Source organism: Siphateles boraxobius, unplaced genomic scaffold, assembly GCF_051911475.1.
Source record: "Siphateles boraxobius isolate OS27281-9 unplaced genomic scaffold, OSU_SipBor_1 29, whole genome shotgun sequence".
NCBI lineage: Eukaryota > Metazoa > Chordata > Actinopteri > Cypriniformes > Leuciscidae > Siphateles > Siphateles boraxobius.
In genome coordinates, this window is record NW_027508908.1 from 18,937,470 (window position 1) to 18,961,909 (window position 24,440).

The window sequence follows — 24,440 nt, forward strand, 5'->3', positions numbered from 1 at the left end:
AGTCAGGAGAGAACATTGCCAACGCCAGCCTATGAGTCCTTTGTGAAGGGGATGTCCATGTGTGAGTGTGTATACAAACACTCTGAAAATGTCATTGTGAACACAGTTTTTAAAGTGGAGTGTTAACTGGGCAAGACGGGTTAGCGGTTCATAAAACTTCCAAGTCTTTAAATTAGTACAGATTTTGAACGTCTGTGTCTTATCACTGCTACAAATTTGACCTGATCAGGAGTCTTCTCTAGTCTCTGTGAAAAGTAAGAGCCTGAAGTGTGTGATACCCTTCGAGTACATTGGAATGAATGAGAGGATTCTCAACTATACACTCTTAAAGGGGTGGTAAAATGGCATTTTCACAAGATGTAAAATAAATATCTGATGTCCCCAGAGAGTGTGTGTGTGTGTGTGTGTGTGTGAAGTTTTGGCAAAAAATACCCCACAGATATTTTTATATAGCATGTCAAAGTTGTCACATTTTGAGGGTTTGCAAAAACGCACCGTTTTGTGCCTGGCTCTTTAAATGCAAATGAGTTGCTGCAGAGGGCGGGGTTTCAAGAAACTCTTGTGTGTTAGCGGAGCGATTACCTCACACAGACACACTAAAATGACAGAAACTGTTCTGCCTTTAATTTTCAAACGGAGTCAGACAAAGATGGAGAGACTCAAGAAGAAGTAACAACATGTAGAATGCAACAGGATGTCTCTGAATGGTTAGTTGATGAATTTATGTTGCTGATGTGGAGCTAACTATCCTTCAATTAGGATATTCTGTCATGTTAATCTATAAATCGCTCGTATAGGAATTGTTGTGAGATGCACACAGAGTGACTTTCTATTGCATGTGAAAAGAAGGATGCTAAAGTTTGAGCTGACTCACAAATACACTCTTATACAACAACTTTTCCTCTTCTCAACCTGGACTGCGTGTTCCCGGGGGCAGGGTTTATGTACATTTAAGGGTTGGTGATGTCACTAAACCCGGGAGGAATGGCGTGTAGTTCCTACCAGCCGTTTGTTGTAGTCCCTTTCTTTAAAAGCAAATCTCTCCCTTTGCTTTGAATTTTGAGCGTTGTAACTTTGCAGATGTTGTTTATGCTCAAACTGCAACATTTCACACCAGCTAAAGTTAGAAAAGTGAAATCATACTTTACCGCCCCTTTAAAATTTATGTTTTAAAAATTAACACAAAATATGTGTAAAAGGATTTGTAAGACACATAATGTGTAAATATTGTGCTCAACTGTTTACACAATTACTGTGTTAAACACATTTAGTAGTACATGTTTATATAAAAGGCATATATTCTGTTGCAAATACTCAACAGGCAATGTAAACTTTAATGATTGGATTTATTTATCATGTTGCAAATGTGAATAAAGCATTTTAACTCACTAAGGGAAAACAACTGTTGGGGCTACGGGAATGTTCTTGCTGTGCCTGCGCAGTGGTGTTCTTTTCCAACTGACGCCTAGCCAGCCATCAGAAAGGCGTCTGTCTGCCTCAGGTGAGTGAATATAATTAAACGTGTAAAATAATAAATATTTATCCACCTAGCATGAGAAAGAGTTGTGTTAATTGTCCAGGAAACATAATTTGTTTGTTTCAACCGTTTTCATGTTCTGTAGCCGAATATGTTTTGTGTGTAACTAGCGTCAATAGGCAAGCAAGCTCTCACGCTTTGCAAAGCTGTTTATTTATTGGGTATTATGTGCAATAATGGGGTTACACTAGCTGTTTATCTTAAACAACTGATAATAGATCACCACCCACAATTCAAATTTCTTTATCCCTACAGGAATCTAATTCCTAAACACCCATTTTATGACCCATTACCCGAGTGTTATGACTTTATTTGGACCTCTTTCCAAGTTGTGGTGCATGAGGTTTGAAGCGAAACATAACCCCCTTAAGCGACAGGCCCAAGTAGTGTGTAACTTCAGAAATATTTCAAAAACTCTGGCTCATAAACATCAGATTCAGCAAATGTACCACTGGAAATTGAGTTCACCACTCAAATGTGAAATGACACTACCCAATGCTTTCCCAGTTATGATTGCATCTTTGTACAAGGGCGACAAATTGCTTGACAAACTGAAGACAGACTCCCATTTTGAGACTCTCAATTTCACCAGTTCAATTCATGTGACCAATAATATTAATTTCTTGCTGACATCATACAGGATAGGATGGATTCTGCCTTTAAAAGCAGATGAAAGGGGAGAACATTTATTAGGTGAAGTTATACACATAATCCCCCAAAATGAAAGTGAATGTGCACTTATGTTCCTGAGAGTTTTAAAAGTACAATATTTTGATGAGCACCTGTTTTCTTTTAATGTCATTAAAACCAAAGAATTTGTTGTGGCAAAGCTGCCTGGTGACTTAATGGACTATAGACCATTAGATATTGAATAATTTTGTGATCAGCAATATAACTACCATATACAAAATTTTGTTTTAAATAAGTTAGTGTTAACTTACTAGTTTAATTTGTTAGACATGTTTGGTTAATGATAAATTGATTTGATTTGAAAGTACGTAGATGTACAGGTGCTGGTCATATAATTAGAATATCATCAAAAAGTTGATTCAATTATTCCATTCAAAAAGTGAAATTTGGATATTATATTCAATCATTACACACAGACTGATATATTCCAAATGTTTTTCATTTAATTGTGATGAATGATTAAAACTGGCAACTAATGAAAACCCCAAATTCAGTATCTCTGAAAATTAGAATATTACTTAAGACCAATACAAAAAAAGGATTTTTAGAAATGTTGGCCAACTGAAAAGTATGAACATGAAAAGTATGAGCATGTACAGCACTCAATACTTAGTTGGGGCTCCTTTTGCCTGAATTACTGCAGCAATGCGGCGTGGCATGGAGTCGATCAGTCTGTGGCACTGCTCAGGTGTTATGGGAGCCCAGGTTGCTCTTATAGTGGCCTTCAGCTCTTCTGCATTGTTGGGTCTGGCGTATCGCATCTTCTTCTTCACAATACCCCATAGATTTTCTATAGGGTTAAGGTCAGGCGAGTTTGCTGGACAATTAAGAACAGGGATACCATGGTCCTTAAACCAGGTACTGATAGCTTTGGCACTGTGTGCTGGTGCCAAGTCCTGTTGGAAAATGAAATCTGCATCTCCATAAAGTTGGTCAGCAGCAGGAAGCATGAAGTGCTCTAAAACTTCTTGGTAGACGGCTGCGTTGACCTTGGACCTCAGAAAACACAGTGGACTAACACCAGCAGATGACATGGCACCCCAAACCATCACTGACTGTGGAAACTTTAGACTGGACTTCAAGCAACGTGGATTCTGTGTCTCTCCTCTCTTCCTCCAGACTCTGGGACCTTGATTTCCAAAGGAAATGCAAAATTTACTTTCATCAGAGAACATAACTTTGGACCACTCAACAGCAGTCCAGTCCTTTTTGTCTTTAGCCCAGGCGAGAGGCTTCTGACGCTGTGCCTTGTTCAAGAGTAGCTTGACACAAGGAATGCGACAGCTAAAACCCATGACTTGCATACGTCTGTGCGTGGTGGTTCTTGAAGCACTGACTCCAGCTGCAGTCCACTCTTTGTGAATCTCCCCCACATTTTTGAATGGGTTTTGTTTCACAATCCTCTCCAGGGTGCGGTTATCCCTATTGCTTGTACACTTCCCTTCGGCTCTCTACTAATGTGCTTGGGCACAGAGCTCTGTGAACAGCCAGCCTCTTTAGCAATGACCTTTTGTGTCTTGCCCTCCTTGTGCAAGATGTCAATGGTCGTCTTTTGAACAGCTGTCAAGTCAGCAGTCTTCCCCATGATTGTGTAGCCAACAGAACTAGACTGAGAGACCATTTAAATGCCTTTGCAGGTGTTTTGAGTTAATTGGCTGATTAGAGTGTGGCACCAGAGGGTTGTTCCATAAAACAAGATTAGAAAATAAGCCAGGCTTATTTTGGTTAGTCAGACTTATTGTCTGTGAATTCTGTTTCATAAAGCAAACTTAAAATAGTTCAAACTCAGTTACCCTGGAAACTTATGCTGGGAAACTAGCCTGGTCTAGGGCAGGCTAACTGTCAGGCTAAGCCTGAAATGATGCTTAACCAGAATACCGTTTTAATACTGACCCACTGGGAATGTGACATCGGACTCTCTGGCATGCTGCCATTTTATTTCATGTAACCACTATCAGTCCAACAATGAAAACAAATGCACTTTAAAAATAAATGTATTACATTCGAACATACAAAAAGTGAAACAAATGTAAATTTAAGGTAGGCCTATTTGTTTAGTTGGTGTGATTTTTGTAATGAATCAATTAAACGTCTATAAATAGGGAGCTCCACCCATATGTGTAGGAGGACGCATAGTCATGGCGTGTCCTTTCATTGATGAGGTGGTGGATGAGGGAGCGATAATCATACGCAGGGCATTTCAAAGAGAACGTACTTTCAAGGACAGGGCAGACCCGTTGGCTTTTTCTGACAATTACCTGCATGAGCGGTATAGATTCTCGAGGGAAGGGATAACATATCTTTGTAGATTACTGAGCCCACACGTCGCAAATAGCACACGGCGCAATAAAGCGCTCACAGTCCCACAGACTGTGTGCATTGCACTTCGCTTTTTTGCCAGCGGAACATTTTTGTACACAGTCGGAGATGCAGAGAATATCAGCAAAGCATCGGTTTGCCGCTCTGTACGGATTGTGTACCTGTCTTTAAAAAAAATGCTTAATGTGTTCATCACCTTCCCTGGCCACAGAGCGATTCACAGTATTAAACAGGCCTTTTATGGAATCGCTGGTAAGTTCAAATAAGAACTATATAGAAAATGGAAATATTTATTGTCTGTTAATGCACTTAAAAAAAAATTAACTTTTGTAGCTTTCCCAAATGTTATCGGAGCTCTGGACTGCACCCACGTGCGCATAAAGCGCCCGTCTGGTCCGCATGAAGCAGACTTCGTTAATAGGAAATCATTACACAGCATCAATGTACAGGTACAGTCCCACTGAGATTATATTGTAGGCTAGAAGCGATTGTTCTTTACAATAAGCTGGGCACCAGTGTTCTATTTATTGCAAATGCATTAACAATTCTATTATATATATATATATATATATATATATATATATATATATATATATATATATATATATATATATATATACAGGGCTCGACATTAAGGCTTGTCCGCTTGTCCGGGACAAGTGGATTTTTTGTAGGACAAGTAGAAGAGAAAATTAGTTGTCCGACCGGACAAGTTAAATTTCAAACAAAATAAAATGCCATGTTACTTCACGTTATGTGCCACTCGTTACGTCTATTTTACAGATTTAATTTTACAGATTTGAAACGAAGACATGTCCTGAATGTGAATGGCCTGTGAATGTCCTGAATGTGACTCGCAGAAAGACGCGCACCAGTATGATGCGCATGCACAGACCGCGCGCCAGAATACAGTTCTCTTTCGCGCTTGAACGAACATCAACACACACAATTAAGCCAAAATGTCATTTGTTGAGTATCTTCATAACACAAGAGCAGTCTTATGATGGACATAAAGAGTTGTGACTCATGAGAGAATGAGGCGCGTGTGAGATCCGCGTCTCTGTCCACAGCGGCTGCTCTTAAAGGGCCAGCTACCAATAAAGTGTTCTGTCAGTAAAGTTAATGAAAGAACAAAGGGAACAGAGAAAATTACTCACTGCTCTTGACTAAAGAACTTGTGTAGCTTTAATAAGGAGTAGTCTATATATAATTTATAATTTATGCTGCGCAGACTGTTTGATAACTTTATTCAATTTCTGTATATGTCCTACCTGTTAGTTCATTTTTATCCAAACATCAATGGCTTATTGATCATTATAGGTGTTATCAATCATTTAGTTGTTATTGCTAATTTCAGAATTATCACTAATCTGTGTGTGCATTTGGTTTAGAACCAAACAAGTTGACTCATGAAACCATTTGTTTATTATATCGCAATCGCATATCACAACCGCAATATTGATCTCAATAATAGGAATATGACATTTTCCCCAAATTGTGCAGCCCTAGATAAAATTATAAATCTTTACCCGGACAAGTGACTTTTGTGCATGGACAAGTGAAACATAAATTTACTTGTCCGAAGGACAAGTGCCTCAAAAAGTTAATGTCAAGCCCTGATATATATTTAAGTCCAATGTAGTGACCTACATTTTTAATTATTTACATGATTTGTGATGCAGATTGCATCATCACAAATGTGGTGGCAAAATGGTCTGGCTCAGTGCATGATTCCAGAATCTTTCGGGCCTCTTCTCTTTCCCACCAACTGGCACAAGGTATGTTAGTCACTTAACATAGCAAAAACTACAGCTTTAAAATACATTCACCAAATTCAGTGCTTAATTATTATTATTATTATTTTTTTATTCAGGTCAATTCTCAGCAAGTTTTGCTGGGAGACAAGGGATATGCATGCCTGCCTTATCTCTTGACTCCCTATCAGGAGACGCAGACTGAGGCACAGCACAACTACAATATTGCCCATGCACGCACAAGAGCTCGTATAGAGATGGCATTTGGGCTCATCAAGTCAAGGTTCCAGTGCCTGAATTACCTCAGAGTGATTCCACAAAGGGCATGTGACATTGTAGTTGCATGTGTTGTGCTACATAACATTGCCTGTCTGAGGAGAGAGAGGCAACCAAGGATGGTTGTAGAGCAAGACTGGAACGTTGAAGGCATTTTTGATGACAATGAAATAGGCAGGGTTATAAGAGACAGTTATGCCAATAATTATTTTGGTTAATACTGTCCAAATGTTAAAAGTTTTCACTTTCCCCTTAATTTACCAGACACACAAGTCATATTTAATTTTTTATTTTATTTAGGTTGAAGCTGGCTGTTGGGGGGTGAAAACATACAATTAAATGTGGTCAAAAAACAAAAAGGTCATGTGTCATTGTTTTAAATATTCTTCTAGTTCTACTTACATTTTTCTCAAGCTGTTGGATTTCCAGCTCCAACTTTCTCATCATGAGGTTTTTGTTTCTTGAGATACCTTTTGTAGACTCCCTTTATGTTCTGGGTTTTGTAGGAGCAGACATTTAAGTTTTCTCAGTTTGATCTAGTGCTCTTGGCACTTTTTTGTAATTTTTTAATACTCACTTGGTCACATGTGGTCCCAGACTGAGAGGGCTCTAGAAGGGTGTCAGCATCCTGTTGCCAAAAATGGAAATACACAATTTAGCACCTCACAGGTAGGCTTTTAAATATATAATGTGGAAATCTGTGCCTACCTCAGGCCTCCTTGAACATACTGACACAGTCTCCTCATCCTCCTCAAAAGTAGATGGGCCTTCAACCTAAAACCATTAATTAAACTTGGTTTAATAAATCACCACTTCAAAAATCAGTGCTTTAAACTCATACTGTCATACTCACAGGGTTCAGCATGATATCTGGTGGATCCAGAAACCACACAGAATTTGGCATCACTATAAAACAAAAAGATTTAGTTAGGAATGCAAGAATAAAAATAAATAAAATAAACAAAATATCTTTTAAGTAGTGATCTCTTATACTGGATGGAATGGATCCAGATGCTGTTCCCCCTTCTATTCCCTCAATGACAGGCCTCCCTTTATTCAGGTCTAACGCCAGCTCCTCTGCAGGAGTAAAGTTGGCTGTTGGTGGCCCTCCCCCAGTGCCAGTAACCTCACTCTTCTTTTTGGCAGCTGCAATTATTAAACATCATGAGACTGGACAGTTGTAACATCAAGCTGGTTATGCTTAAGTACTTGCATAGCTACTTTATGAGTAATACTTACCATTCTGAACAATATTTTTATATTTTATTTTCACCTGCTGCCATGTTCTTTTTTCTTCACTTAATTTGCTGCTGCAAAGTTACACAATGTATTGTGACAAACATTTAATTTAACTTTAATAAAATATAGTAATGTAGGCCTACATTAAGTGTTACTTACGCATTGAGACGATCAGCAATTTCCTGCCAGCCTTTTTCTCTCGTTTTATTAATTGCTGCGGTATTTCCTTTTTTTGTAATCATGTGTTTAAATTCTTCGTAAGATTCGAGAAGTAATTGCTGCTCAGTTGTCGTGAACATCGCTGCTCTCTCCTTCCCTTTAGTTGCCATGTTAAATTGATGAATCTATGCTCCATCATCAGGGCTTCTTAAGAATAGCGTGCACGCGCAATTATCTAGACTAAATAAACCTGGTTCAAATTAGTGAGATTGCGTGAACTTGAATTACCTTTTATGAAACCGCCTTAAACCCCAACTGATTTGTTAGGTTAATTCAAGTCGTGTTTTGGAGCTTAATACCCGCTTTTCTAAGCTTCTTTTATGAAACAACCCTCTGGTGTCTTCAATATTGAACCTTTTCACAATATTCTAATTTTCTGAGATACTGAATTGGGGGTTTTCATTAGTTGTCAGTTATAATCATCAAAATTAAAAGGAAAGAACACTTGAAATATATCAGTCTGTGTGTAATGAAAGAATATAATATCAAAATTTCACTTTTTGAATGGAATTACTGAAATAAAACAACTTTTTGATGATATTCTAATTATATGACCAGTACCTGTATTCAAAAAGGACACATTAATCTGTTAACTAAAGTAACACATTTGTCTGTGTGTTTTCACAACACATATTCTGTGTTGTATTTTAACACAATATGTGTTGTCCCTGACCCTGAGCACACTCAGAGCATGTGTTGAAAACGACACATGTTTTGTTGTTTTCAGCACATTTGTTTTAAGAGTGTATAATGTGGGTTAGTTATGCTTTTTCATTAATTGGCAAGAGCTGGGCAGCAAAAATCCATGTTTAAATCCATGATTGTGCCAAACATATTTAACAAAGCAGGGTCAATACTTCTTACATAAAATTACAAATTTATTGATTTATATTTGTTTTTTTTTTGGAGGCCTTTTAACCCTTTTTTTTTTTTAAACACTCAACCGTTGCTGTATTATATAGTCCGGAGGGCGAAAAGAGACCTTCCTCTGTGCTCCTGTTTGAGCACATTTCCCAGATTGCTCTTTGTGTTTCCATTCATGCCCATTTTATTTTTTGGGGGAAAAAAAGATATATATATAACAAAGGGCTATGTATGTTACGAACAGTTGCAGTAAAGGTGAGGGAACGGATATATTCACAGCAGTGTATTTTTAACAGAACTCAAAATACTCTGAACACTAGAAACAGAACAAATGCTGTACATACTGTGAGAACTGATAAAGAACATAATTAATTAACCAAATGTACATCAGGTGCCAACAATAATCAGACAATGAATAACCAAAGAAACTAATTGAAAAAAAAATAAAAAACAGGAAACAACTAAATTTGTGAAAACTCTCCCAAAGCGCCTTAATAACAACAACAAAAAACAAGAGTTCAACAGAGGAGGGTGAGAGGGGGCTTAGGCGGGGATACAGAGCAGGAACACAGGCAGGGCTAGGGCAGAGACAAAGGTGGGAGGAGCAAGGGCGTAGATGCAGGAGAGCCAGTACGCAGGCCTACAGCAAAGTCGAGGTAGATAGGAGCCATGGTAGAGGCTTGGCAGCAGGAACCAAGGGGGTTGACTGACTGAGATGGAGCTGCTGGCTGGGGAGACCCATGCCAAGACGATGAAAAGGGACAGAATGACACAGAGTGTCCTGGAGGGCAGGGCATAGCCACAGCGATGAGCAACTGAGGTGGAGGCAGGGTGCCGGAGACAAAGGCAGAATGACTGAGGGCCAAGTCGGAGCTTGAGGGAAAGAGGAGCCCACCTGAGGCGACGGGGTGGAGTCCAGGGAAGTCCATGACGCAGGTAGAGCAACGACTGACCAAGGCAGAGCTGGAGGGATGAAGAAGCCAGTGGAGTCGTAGGGACGACTGTCCTAGGTGGAGCCGAGAGAGCGAGGAGTCAAGGCAAAGCCAACTGCTCGACAGGCCGAGGTGGAGTTATGGGTCTGGAGGTTCTAGGCAGAGCTAGTAGGTTGACACTCCAGGGCTGGACTGGTGAGCTAACACGCGGATCCACGATGGGTAGATCAGGTCGAGACAAAGGGCTAGAGTGACACAGTGCAGGTAGGGCTAAAGGACTGGGCAGTGCAGGCAGGGGTTCACAAAAAGTTTTCTTGGATGATACAGGACAGACATAAGTTTCAGGAACAACCCATGATACAGAGTAGGCGGGAGTGGGAGGCAGGGCTGGAACACAAATTTAAAAAAAAATGTGGTGCTGGGTGCAGAAACACGCTCGATGCTAGGAAACAAAACAGGCAGGAAACACCCACTCTCTCAGTCGATCAACGCTTCTTCTTCTGCCGTTGTTGGGGGGCGGGCCATTTCATCCGCTTAAATTCCACCAAAATTCCTTCAGAAACAGACTTTGTTACTGGCTCACACACTTGCTCAGAGGATTTGTTGGGCTTCAGCTCCGGGATGATCTTTGCTCACTGGCACTTTTATCGTGATGGGCTCCAGCTCTGCGTCTGTGGTGGATTCAGGCTGGGCTTGTAGTTGCGGCTGGGTCACTGTTTTTCTTCTCACTCTCCCCGATGGTATAAGGGGACCACACTGCAAAAACACCGATGTATTTCTGGAAGTTCCCTTGAGGTTCTTCTATGGGCAGGTGTGCACGAGTTTGATGATTCAAACACACCTAGAAAAATATGCAGAAGCTATCATCGTCATAGTAAACAAAGGGGACCAGGTCTAAATACCTATGTGTATGGGCATCGAGGGACTGATCCCCAGGAGAGAGGAGAATAATTTCCACTGTTTTTTGTAATTACAGTTTTTCTCCAACAGCTCTTATATGTATAGGATTTTTTATATTCTATATTCTAAAGCAATTTATATGCATATAGAATGGTGCATGAAACAAATTCATGAGTAAAAAAGGGGTTTAAATAATAAATCAGCTCCATAGTGAATTCCAAGTGATCAAGGGCTTAGTGCATTCCATTTAAACTGTATGCACAAGTCCCGCCAGTAGTGGGCACTCGCGCATCGTAAGCAATGACGCACATTTGAATCCACGAGACGAAGGGAAGTTTGTGAGTGAAGGGCATACAAATTTGGAGTGGAATGCAGCCTTGGTCTGGATTGAGGTTTTACATGCCTGCCGAATCGCTTCATTTTAATATATCCTGCACACTTTACAACTTAAACTATTCTAGAAAGTCCAAAAATATTTGTTGCAGAATGCTGAACACATTTATAATTTATTATTTATTCATTGTATATAGAGGTTTATTTCTGGATGAATATTTTGGTATACACACCCGCCCTTACAGATTTGTCACACCTGTCTGAAAGAACAATAACGACATTCCAAACCTTATCTGGCCTATTTTACCTGACATCCCCTGGCAGAAGACATTCATTTCCCAGGCATATGGGAAAACATAAAAGTAAGAATGACTTACAATTTAAATGTGTTATAACTTGATGTTTCATTCACTGACAGTGCATTTCATTTTGAGAAAATGAAATAGTCATAATCTGATTTTTTACACGCATAACCACTTGCTTTAATACAGCTTTTCAAGAAGCCACAATTTCACACGGGCGGATAAGCAGAATGGAAGTGTGACAGGAAACAAACAGTCATTGGGCACAAGGGAAATCACAGGCATGTCAGATACGCCTCATACCACATCCAGAAGAGAGTGAAATCATAAAGATGTGTGGAGTTAGGCCTTAATTCAGTATATGAGAGAACACAGAGGGCAAATGACACGTGACCTACACATATTAAAAACTACTGGTGCATTTAACAATCATCTCTCACTGCGACAGATTGGAGATGCAGTAAGATGTTCCAGGGAATGCATGTTTTTGCATAGCTTCTACACACATGGATTGACTTAAACCCATAAACACACTGATTACAAAGATGAGGTTGGATTTTAAAAGGCATGTATGTGTCTATCAAATCTTACACATGCCAGACATTTGCAAACAAACATGAATACACACACTGCACGTACATGCACACACACTCCTTCAAACTAATTGAACAGACGGAGGTCTGTAGCACTTGAAATTTAAGAGTACTTTCTCTACACTAATGATAATAATGGTGATTATGACTCTCGACCGTGGCTTCTCTTGATTTTTAATTACAGACTCTCTTCCAGATTAAACAACATGGAATGGAATGAGGCAGAGTGTGAGCCATGTTAAACAGCACTAGGGAGGAGTGTGAGGTGCTGGGATCTCGGAGGGCATGTTACAGGACACGCACATCACTTATGTTAGTAGAGGAAAGCACACAAGTTACAATACATAAGGTACATACAGTCTCTTTTTTCAGCAGTAAAAAATGTTCCCATAAAATATTAGTATGTTAATAATCATATGAGTTGCCTTGTCTTTTGGCTTGCTTAGTTGGGGACATTTAATATTCAATAATATTATTGATCTGCCTTACTTAAGGTGGACGTTGACGCAATTTTCTTTTAGAAACAAACTCTGTTATATTATTTTCATGTTATCACTTTGAAGCTGCTTTGATACAATCTGTATTGTAAAAAGCGCTATATAAATAAAGGTGACTTGACTTGACTTGACTAATCATGACTTACATGAAATTAAGATTCCAGTCTTAACATGGAGCCACCATTTTGAAATCACATGACCAGCTCAATGATAATTGGTTTATTTTGTTAATCACTTAGTCAAGAGGATAAACTAATCATTGCTAACTGGCCCATTTCTATAGCATAGATCATCTTTTTTCTTTTTTTTCTTTCTTTTTTTGCATGGAGTCATGAATGTTTACACCAAAATGTAATTTCTACCAGATCTCCAATTATACATTGAGTGTCATGGTATTCTGCTGTAGAAATTAAATGTTTACCCATACAAAACGGAGTACTATGAGTAGTAGAAATCATGAGTAAAATAAATTTTACTCATATGAAATGAGTATTATATTTATAATATAATGTAGCCTAATACAACCTACTTAATTTTACATGGAGCCACCATTTTTATCACCACATTAGTTAACAGAACAAATGAATAATGGTTCATCTTATTGGCCCATTTCTACAGTATCATCTGAAATAACCAATAAGGTACGAGAGGCTGTGCCTATCGTGAATAAGTCACGGCTGAAGGGCTTTGTTAGGCATGAAGCAAAGCGAGTCACTAGTGTCACGATACAACACTGGCCTCGAGTATCTTATAGCTTTTATAAAACGGTTATCACACAATAAAAATATTAAAGCCAAAAAATATGTATCAATGCAACTTTCATTAAGTAAAATCACTAAAAGCATTCCTTCCGCCAGAAAAAAATAGTCCCTGACAATGAACAGCAACAGCAGTTACATAATTTCGCCATTAGATGGCGGTAAAGACAGTCTTTATGAGTGAGTCAGTCAGAGAAGCCTTTTATATTGAAAGGCCTGAACTTGTGAACACGGAGAAGCGAGACGCAACTTACAAATGATTAGGATGTCAGGGCTGGGGAAAACCTGTTAAAAGGACACGATATCGCAGGGGACATTAAAACGTATTTTTTATTACGAATATGAGTGACCTGAAGTAAAATGCTATATCTAAAAACAGGTACACTCACTTACTCGACTCTAAGCTTCAATGAACAATATCAATTTGAACATATGTTTACGTTGCTAAGAGTGGTTGCTAGGAGTTGTGTAGTGATACATAGAACCGTTGGGTGAAGCGGTCATAGCCGTGTTTTATTGTGAATAAAATACAGCTATGGACGAATCAGAATAAAGGACTGGAACTGGCCGTTTTATAAGTGTTTTTGTGTAATTACATCATGTCATCACATATAGTGCAAATAGAATTTGAAATGGGAAATGTATGTGTTTTTTTCGTAAGATGTCTCTTTCTTCGTGTTAACTTACACCCATACACTCCACAGAACTGCATACATTTCACATTAAATGTTTGTAAAAGCCCATCAACCTTGAGATAGGAAGAGAGCTCACTTACTAATGGGATATTGTTTCTTCCGTATTGACTTTAATAGGGAACAGAGACACAACAGAGGTAACAGTAAGCTGTGTGCCCAGGACGGGCCACATTTTGCTTTGCAGTCATCATGGTGTCAGACTTCACTATAACACAGCCAAACATATTAGACAGCCCACCATGTATTCATTCAAGGTCAAGTATTATGATGCCAAGGTCAAGTTATATGATCAATGCTAGATCTTTTCTCAGAACTAACTTCACTTTCTGTATAGCAGTTTTTTGTAGATACTGTATATAAATTCAGTTTTTCTCTGTCAGGGTCCTGCCACCTTAATTGGTATTGTTCTTATGTTGGTGACAAGATCCCCATACTCATGTGTTTGTGTGAGATTTGCTTTGCTTTGCTGTTGCCTTGCCAGTTTGTTTTCCCCCACAGGGTAGTTTGTTTGTTTGTTTGTTTTGTTTTATCTTTTAATAATAAAAGCCCATATTACTCTGCATCTTTGAGTCATTTCTCCCCCATCTCAATGTGAAGCTTAATGCACCCTTTAGAGCACTACATATTGACAACCAGAAAGTTGGCAATTATATTTTTTCTTTGTTTTTCTTCATTTTAATTAGTGTGCATGTCAATTGGTTTGATATTTTATTTTTATGCAATTACATTCAAATATGTTTTAATTCTGGATTAACTGTCCAAGTAATTTTAGCATCCCTGTAAATTATATCTGTCTGCAATACTAAAAGCTGCAGTCTTTTAAGCACTTCACTGACTGATTCAAAACTTATACCCACATATACATATTAACAAATGCTCTACACATTCATGTGACTCAGAGTCCTATAGATTTGCTTGTCTCTACTCTGTTGGTTATACTAAGAATTATTTTTGTCTTCCATGTGAAACTGAACTGTTTACAGGTCAGTTCACCCAAAAATGAAAATTATGGAATGAATTACTCACCCTCACGTCGTTCCAAACCCGTAAGACTTTCGTTCATCTTCGGAACACAAATGAAGATATTTTCTGGTGAAATCTGAGAGCTTTCTGTATTCTCTTTTGACAGCCACGCAACTAACACTTTGACGCTTCAAAAACGCCATTAAGCAAACTAATCCATATGAATTGAGTGGTTTAGTCCAAAATTTCTTAAGAGACTGAAGAGTTTATATGATAAACTGATTGAATATGGGCTTTTATTCACTTATAAACATTGATCAGTGAACATAAACTGAAGCTCAAGTGAACCAGCTTGATGCTCAAGAACAAATCTTATTGGTTCTTGCGGAAGCTCATGATTGAGCTTCCATTTTACCACAACTGATGTGTGAGTTGATGAATGTTTATATGTGAATAAATGCCTACATTCAGTCTGTTCATCATGTAGAGCGCTCATGTCTCTTCTGAAATTTTGGACTCAACCGCTCAATTCATATGGGTTAGTTTTACGATCTCTTTATGAACTTTTTGAATCGTCAAAGTGGTAGTTGCTTTGCTTTCAATGGGAAGTACAAAAAGCTCTCAGATTTCATCAAAAAGATCTTCATTTGTGTTACGAAGATTAACAAAATTCTTAAGGGTTTGGGACGACATGAGGGTGAGCAATTAATGACAAAATTTTCATTTTTGTCTGAACTATCCCTTTAATAACACAGCCTTCACACTGATACCTCAAGCCAGATTATTTTTGCGTAGAGCTCAGTGATGGCTTCATTTAAATGCAAAGGCTGCAGATTGTGACAATGCACAAAAGAGCAGCTCTGGCCTCAGCAAACCGTAAAACACGAAGGTTTGACAGGCCTCTGGAGCACCATAGGAGTATGGGTAATTGGTCTCTGTTGCTTTCGCCTCAGCCCAATTAAGTCCTCATGCTCTTACAGGTACACACACACACACACACGCTCTTATACCGAGGCATCTGAATAAGGCTCCAGAACTGCATATGAGATAATAGTGGTGGATGGATGGTCAGTCACTTGAGGTCTCACAGACAGTCATGTACTGACCAGAAATATAGACACACTGGAGCTGCAATAGAATAGTGAATTTATATTAATGGCAATCCAATGGCAAAGAACACTGAACTTTTGATTGTGGTTTGTCTTTAAATTGCTGATTTGTTTGATGTTGTTGATGTTATTGTATTCAGCAAGTGTGCATTAAATTGATCAAAAATGCAAAAAATGCATTTCAAATAAATTATGTTCACTTTCTATTCATCAGTGCCCCCATATGTGATTTTAAAGGTTGGAAACGAAACTGTAAATTTCATTTCAAAACATAATTTAAAGAGATTTTTTTCATTTTTAATTATAATAATATTTCACAAAATTCCAAATAGAACAGTATATTACTGTTTTTACTGTGAATGCAGCCTTGATGAGCATAGGAGACTTATGTAATTATTTTTGTAAGCATAACAAATCTCGACTCCAAAATACCGACTCCAGACTTTTGATCGGCAGTGTATATCTTTTAACAAATACTTTTATCTTTTACATTTTATATAAGAAACAAACTATAATTTAAATCATTATTCAACCGATTCATTTCAAGAGATCTGACTAAAACCAATTTTTTTCCTGAATCTACCTGTCACATGTATGTGTTCCCTCCTTTATTGTGCTTTTGGTTCTGTCCTGTGACCTAGTTTTGCAGTTGTGGCGAGCAGGACAGGAAAACATCAAATAAAATCCAAGCCTGGTCGGTCCGTGTAACGCTTCACAATTCAGTTTTCAGACCATACAATGCAAATGAAAAAATGAAAAATTGAAACCAGGCGTTAATTTTTCCATTTTTTTCAGTTATATTATCAATGGATAATTACATTTTCTCCGCTCTTCTTTGCTTTTTTACGTCTTCTAAATTGTAAATTTAAAATCGTTTTTACAAATAAATAAAAAAAATAGTTTCGTTCTGGTAAAGGACATTTTTCAATTTGCAAGGTAGATGGGCGACTCCATTATCATTGAGAGGGAGGGTGGGGCGGGCACCAGGGCAGAACGAAAGTGGATAGTGTAGGTAATCGCGAGACCATTTCGTCATCATCATTATTATTATATATTATTATTATACTATATTATTATATATCATTATAATATTAGGCTACATATCAAATTCACGACTAACGGCATCTGAACCGAGTTAATAACTGCTAAATTTAAGAGAAGCTGTGATAAGCACTGAAGTTTAATGTTGCATTGGAAACGAACAATAATGCCCTCGAGTGAATCTGCATTTGAGTTTAGCCTATATATGTAGGCCTAAATATTTTGCGTGTAGGCTAAATAAGATGTGAATAAAAGCTAACAAAATCAACAAACATTTGATAAACCTGTAACAAAATAACTGTAACAAAATTATGAAGAAAGGAAAAGGGAAAAGACATTTTGGCTAATGTAAGCACTGCAGACTTGTTTTTTTGTGTGTGTTTTTTTTTAATCATTGCCATTTATTATTATCTTTCTTTAGATTTTATATTACATTTAATTATTTCTGAGGAGACCTAACATGGAACCTTTAATAGGACATGTGATGTTCCGAAACCCATTTTTATATAAATTATTACTATTTTAAATGTGATTGTAAACTACCCAATAAAGATGCGCGGATGGGGTATTATTTCATCCGCAACCGCATCACAAAACTCATCCGCACCAACTTTTTTTAACCAAATTTCAAAGCCGCACCCACCCGTCATCCACTGATTGTTTTACGATCTATTGAGGATGCAATGTTGATGCGAGCCGCGAGAAAGCCCTGATCTGTTCTAGAATGGATAGCCTACTAATCCAATGCAGCAAAGATGGCTAATATACTATAGGCAAAAGGCCAAGGCCTACTTCATTCGCTTATAATGAGATGCCCTCCAGTTCGCAATGCAAGGCAAAGCGGCGCGTCGGCGCCTCAAAGTCACGGTTATTATATTGTCTGCTCTATTTGCTTTTATTGATTAAATACATGCAATTGATTGATGAAACACTTATTAAAATTAAGATAGGCCAACAATTCATACAACACGAAATTCCCTTTAAAGAAAGACTTTCTACAAAGCAAAACTTAATGACGTGGTAAAATCTTGTCTGACGATTTACAAAACAAGACTGAATTTTTAAAAAATGTCTCCCGGCATATTGCGCATCTTGATCCTATATTTTATTATAATTGTTTTTGAGCTAAAATGTTATAGGCTACACATCATATAGCCTAGCATATGTAATAGCCTGTACATTGTTTATTATTGCAAATGTTTTTCATTTGTTTAATAAATATCATAATGATAGCACATCACTATAACCTATCATAGACATATCTTAAATGTCGGTCAGGGGGTACTTTGCTGAGAAAAGTTTTTGATGGGTGTATTGAAAAAAAAAATTATATAGGCCTATTGCTATAGGCAGTGTAATTTTTTTGTTCCGTTACCTAGCCTGGGTTTTACCTAATCCCTCCCAAATTACAAATTAAGCACTGACTACTGGCAGAAAAAAAAACTGCTTTATTGAGAAAAAAAGAAAACTTAGAAAAAAACACTAATATCAAGTCTAAACATTGATACCTTCTGTAATACATTTTTCCTGGAATAGGCTATCAACTGAATTATAGCCTATCATTGTAATGACCTATGGCTCCAAGCGGTGTGTAATGTTCATATACATGTCCAAAGCATCCCAAAAGACACCACTGTTACCCACGAGAGTGTCATAAAAAATATGGTCACACTGGTATGTCGACGACCACAAATTTTCCCTCTGCAGTTGGCGGTCCGGGTAGCCATCAAGGGGGTCTTGTCCATAAGGAGATGGATATGTTAAACTCCCCCCATTGCTAATATAGTCTGCTGCTGCAACCTCGGCGGGTGGTATAAGGTGAGACTGGATTCGTGCGGTCCTCAGATGGGCTGCGAACAGAACATCTGGAATGCCCTTGTGTGGAATCGTGTGTGCGTTCCACGCAGGAACGAAGTTCTGTAATCCCACCAAGCAGCATTTAGAAGCAATGCAAGATACACAGTGCTTGACACATGAATCATCCATGTCCAAGAAACCATTGTTCGTAAGATAACACAAAGCATGCTTGATAGGATAGTTTATGCGTGCGTTTATTTCTACCCACTTTCTTTCGGCGGCATGGTTTTGCCTGGACTGGCTTTGAATGAAAGGAAGACGGTGGGTATTGGTTCGAAGGGCTGCGAGATTGTCCTGCTGATAAAGACACAAATAAAATTCACGACCATGGTCTACTCTCAACTGGTCAAACAGTCCATGGTTCAAGCTAATTTCTCTATACACCTCATCATATATTGTCAGATTGTTCTTAATTGGCATGACAGAGTATCCCAATATTTTCCCACTAAACCCATCGCTAGCAACTACTTCGGTCACACCAAAATCAACTAGCTTCTCATTTTGATCCATGTGAAGCTTGTGTCCGGCGTATTCGGCGTAGTAAACATGAGGGTTTGTTTGACGAGCGGTTCCCTCTCTTCTCATTTGAGTGTAGACTGGAGTCATTTGAGCCAATGCGCGCCTGACGCTCCTTTCTCCCAGCCTGAATCCCGAGGCTCGTAACATTCCTGTCATTATCTTTCTCCCACACACCGGGCCGCATGCGGTGACCGCTGATCCAACAACCGCATCCACTCCACTTCTGCCAAGCCGTGCATAATCAAAGCGATGAATGTTTCTTGAAGCGCAAAATTGATAAATAGACGACATACTTGCACCTCTTTCTACTCCATATTGTGTCTTCAAGTGATTTTGCACTTCTGTACAAGTGTATCCAAACTCCTCTACTAATCTACGGACCACAGTTTCATAACTATCCAGTGAACTCCAGGCAGACATTTTAGCGGACAAGTTACATCAAGTCAGCTGCTACCATTAATCGGCTAGCCTAAAACATGGAGTTTTTATTGGGGGATGGGACTTGAGGTCACAACGCAGCGAGAGTTCGTGGGTATAGAATTAGGCAATAAAAAACAATACATCACTAAGACAGTCAAAAAAAAAAAAAAGAATACAAGAAGTCCATTTGCAAATCAGAACTCGATCATTTTTTAATGAATAGTATCCAGAAATGACAAGGTGAACAAAGTAAAATTAAAGTAATATGGATGAAATATTACTCCCTACAGTTAACTATGCCCAAGAAAGTTGAAAGTAAAAGCATTCACTCAAAGTAAAAGATTGTAAATACAACTCACATGTTTATCCATCTGCCACAAAAAAAATAAAATAAAGTGCATGATGCCCAAAAAGTTTGGCATATTAAAGATAATTCTTTGTAATGATCACATGTTTATCCTATGATGACCAAATTCACTTGAATATCTGCCACAAAAAATAAATAAAGTGCATGATGCCCAAAAAGTTTGGCATATTAAAGATAATTATTTGTGATGATCACATGTTTATCCTATGATGACCAAATTCACTTGAATATATGCCACAAAAAAAAAAGAAAAAAAAAGTGCATGATGCCCAAAAAGTTTGTCATATTAAGAGAACTGACATAACTTAAACTGACAGAACTTACCTAAACGAAATTGAATACTGCCATGTAATGACTTGAACTTATTGGATGATCTTCCGTTTAGAAGATGATCATCTCAATTTTTCCAGCACCTCACTCAGACCCCTGAGAAACACAAGTTTGCTGGAGAACCCTGCAGTCTTGCAGAAAAAGCAGGCATCATTGCCACTTAGATAGGTCTGCACACACTCCCCACACCCAGCCAATTGGCCACAGCATGCAGCAACTACAATGGTCGTACTAGGAATGCTGGTACACATTCTGCAGCTGAGAGCTTCTTTCAGAGAGGACATGATCTGAAAGGAGTCAGATAAACCAGTGACTTTCTGACTCACTGCATCTAGAACGTCAAACACTTGTGCAACACTGCCCTTAACCTGGTTGACAACAATGTTCAGTTCACTGCATTGTTCATCAACTTTCTCCATTATGTGTGCTGCAGCATTCTTGACCTCCAACTCAACTTCTTGAATGCTTTCCAGCACTTCACTTTCCTCTGCTTCCACTCTAAACAAGTGAAAAAGCTCCAATTAGCATACATGCAAACACAGTTATGCCCGTTTCACACATACTTACGCGTATTTTTTTTTTTCCATACCCATGTTAACAAGTTTGAGCTTTCACACTGCACGCGGATGCAGTCCGTCGATCTGTTCCAGTTACGGTGCATATACAGCAGTGCATTTATCGTTTCCGTACCTAGTCTATTTTTTGCTGTTCTGCAAACACTGAATTAAAGTGACAACATGGTTTGTGGTCAAAATGAACACAGATTGACATGAAAATGTAGTACATTTCATCATAAATGCATTAAATGTATAGGCTAGTATCTTACCATGAATGCATTTAATTAAATGCTATTATTTTTCATGGTCATCTTTTTATTTTAAGACCGAGGTAAAGCAAGGAAAACTACAATTTACTTAAGGCAACATAACGACACTAGTTTCATTCGTGGAGGTGGAAAAACAAGTTATTTGTAACATGCAACGCTTTAAATTATGAAAAAGAAAGGGTATGAATCTGCTGTTTTTGTAAATTTTTTAAAGTTATAATTTAAAATGTATGCAATTTTAATACAAGTAGCTACATGGTTAAATATTTTACCACTTGCTTGAGCAACTTAATATATAATCTATATAAACAATGCATTGAATAATACGTTGTTTAAATTGTGTTCAAACGTCAATGCTTCTATTAAAGAGTGTATAAGTGTACAAAGAGAATCCCCATGCTGACCAAACTTTTTAAAATAAAAGTTGATAACTTCTGGAAATAAAAAATTTGAAATAAAAATAGTGAGAAGGCTATACGCGTTTGTGGTACAGCCGTGGATCAGTTACGCACTGCAAGAGCAGCATATGTGAAAGCACTATAACTGTACTGCTCTTGTACCTCAACACGGACCGCACAGGCACTGCACACGGAGTATGCGTGAAACGGGCGTTAGTATTTCTATGACATTATATGCAACATATCTAACAATATGTAAAATATCTTACAACAGTTGATGTGGGTTGCGGTAAAATCTGCTTTGCTTGCAATTTAAAACTTGTAGGATTGCATAGTTATATTCTACAAAACAATATCTGAACTTACTCAATATTCATACCCTGATTATTACAGGGATAGCACACCCAAAAATGAAAATTCTCTAGTCCTTTACTCACCCTCGTGTCATCATCCCAGATTTGTAGGGAAAAAAAAGACCAACTCTGAGCCCATGTAATGCAAGTGAAAGGCAATTAGATAGTTTATGTCAAGAACCATACACATAAATGGTTACATGCATCACGCTTCACAACATCTATCTCATGAGTGTGCAATATGACAGTTGGCCAGAAGTTACTTATTTTTGAATTGTCCACTTTCAATCCCCATTAACTTACATTATATGGACTCACAGAGATAGGTTACTTTCCTGAAATGTTTTGTTTATCTGAAGAAATAAAAAAGTCATATACACCTGGGATAGCATGAGTAAATGAGATAATTTTCATTTTGGCGAGGACTAAAATATATACATTTATAAATAAAACCCACCTTTTCTTTTTAGACACGTTTTCCTGTCTTTTAAGTTTCACCAGGTCACTGCTTTTAATGGCGAAGATCTTGCGACTGGATGACTTCCAAAACTCCAAATCTAAAATAAAAGGATTTTACTATCAAAAGTATATGCAGTCACTAACCCTTATATCACACCAGGGGCTCAGTTATACCACAGTTGTGTAGTTCTAACACCATTTATTTATTTAACTGTTGTAATCTGTATCAGCCATGTTACCATTACAGCAATAACAATAATAATAATAATGTTGTATTACCTTTTGTCTCAGAGGTATCTGCTATTGCAAGACCCTTGACGTCACAGATGGTGTAACAGTCAGCAGAATTCAAGTACTCTTGTACAGTTTGCCCCACGAGTTGCACACCTTGACCTTCTGAGATTGTAACGTGCACAGTGGCTGTGAGAAACAACAACAACACACTATCAATCATTGCAACTGTTTAATACACATTAAAAATTCAAACATTACAATATTTATTTCACAGAAAATAATACACTTACAGTATGGTGAAATCTTCCCACTGTCTTCAATGTCGGCAACATAAATCTGTTTTCTCACTGATCTTGTGCGCTTCAGCGGGTTCTGGAAAGAGTTACCTGGATTGCTAACGTGCCCCCTTGGCCTAAAAGGTGCACTGAGGCATTGAGGAGAAATCCCAGGAACTGGGCCAGCGCTTGGTGTCATGGCGGCCGCGGTGGCGTGTTCTTTAGTAGTGCCACATACAGCAAATGATCCTCGGTGACGCATTATATCGGTCTGAAACACGCCGTTTGGGTTTGGGAAATAGGTTTCCCTTGTTATGTCATCCTCCAGATATATGCTCTCCGGCTCCATCTAAAAATAATGGTACAATCTTAGCGACTGACTATATTGTCCTGCTAGTTATTCTAGCTGGCAAGATTTATTAAAAATAACGTTAACGTTACCTTAAAAATAGATTCCAGCCGATCCCGAGAAATATCTCTGGCCATCATAGTCAGCCGTTTAGCACCATGATGCAAGCTGAACTGCAACAGGTCATCCATATTAATTACGCGTAGAACGACTTGCTTAAGAAGAACACTAATGGTCTCGCGATTACCTACACTATCCACTTTCGTTCTGCCCTGGTGCCCGCCCCACCCTCCCTCTCAATGATAATGGAGTCGCCCATCTACCTTGCAAATTGAAAAATGTCCTTTACCAGAACGAAACTATTTTTTTTATTTATTTGAAAAAATGATTTTAAATTTACAATTTAGAAGACGTAAAAAAGCAAAGAAGAGCGGAGAAAATGTAATTATCCATTGATAATATAACTGGAAAAAATGGAAAAATTAACGCCTGGTTTCAATTTTTCATTTTTTCATTTGCATTGTATGGTCTGAAAACTGAATTGTGAAGCGTTACACGGACCCTGGTCTCTCTCGTCCTTCAATGTCGTCGCTCCTCCTTTTATGCTTCCGCTCCTCGATGAGAGATACGAGACCGATGCGCCGCGCAGGTGTCGCTCATCAGCAATCACGCAACAGTCATGCTCGCGGCTAGCCACATCAGTCAAGTCTATTTATTTAGTCATTGTATTCACCTTGTATTTATGCTTCCTGTTTCTTTCAGTTGTCGTCTTTTCTCGTCAATGTTATGGTATGTTATGTCTGCTTTCCTGAGTTCTCATGTTGTATTTGGATTAAAGGCTATTTTTGTTTGAATCCTCTTGCATGTACGCAACCAACTCCTGACACTACTTTGCTCATTAGAGTTGGGCATATGTCAAGATTTTTTAGACAATAAGTTGTATTATCTAATCTTTTTTTTTATGCAGATTTTATATAAATTTTACTGATTTTTTTTTCTCACACAGTGCTGTATGAATTCATAGACTGAGAG

The 24,440-nt window shown here is 38.2% G+C and overlaps 3 long non-coding RNA genes across 3 annotated transcripts; all 3 read right to left on the reverse strand.

Moving 5' to 3' along the window:
* Nucleotides 1-7,029: 7,029 nt before the first annotated feature.
* On the reverse strand, nt 7,030-7,462 carry LOC143754047 (uncharacterized). Its single transcript, XR_013207873.1, has 4 exons — nt 7,430-7,462; nt 7,285-7,350; nt 7,154-7,204; nt 7,030-7,069 (listed from the first exon to the last, which is right to left on the reverse strand). It is a non-coding gene; the product is annotated as an uncharacterized LOC143754047 (long non-coding RNA).
* Nucleotides 7,463-7,701: 239 nt separating this feature from the next.
* Nucleotides 7,702-8,176, reverse strand: LOC143754048 (uncharacterized). The gene is made up of 3 exons (XR_013207874.1): nt 7,975-8,176; nt 7,816-7,886; nt 7,702-7,722 (listed from the first exon to the last, which is right to left on the reverse strand). It is a non-coding gene; the product is annotated as an uncharacterized LOC143754048 (long non-coding RNA).
* A 12,379-nt stretch (nt 8,177-20,555) lies between these two features.
* LOC143754049 (uncharacterized) lies at nt 20,556-23,172 on the reverse strand. Its single transcript, XR_013207875.1, has 3 exons — nt 23,075-23,172; nt 22,830-22,970; nt 20,556-21,012 (listed from the first exon to the last, which is right to left on the reverse strand). It is a non-coding gene; the product is annotated as an uncharacterized LOC143754049 (long non-coding RNA).
* Nucleotides 23,173-24,440: the final 1,268 nt, after the last annotated feature.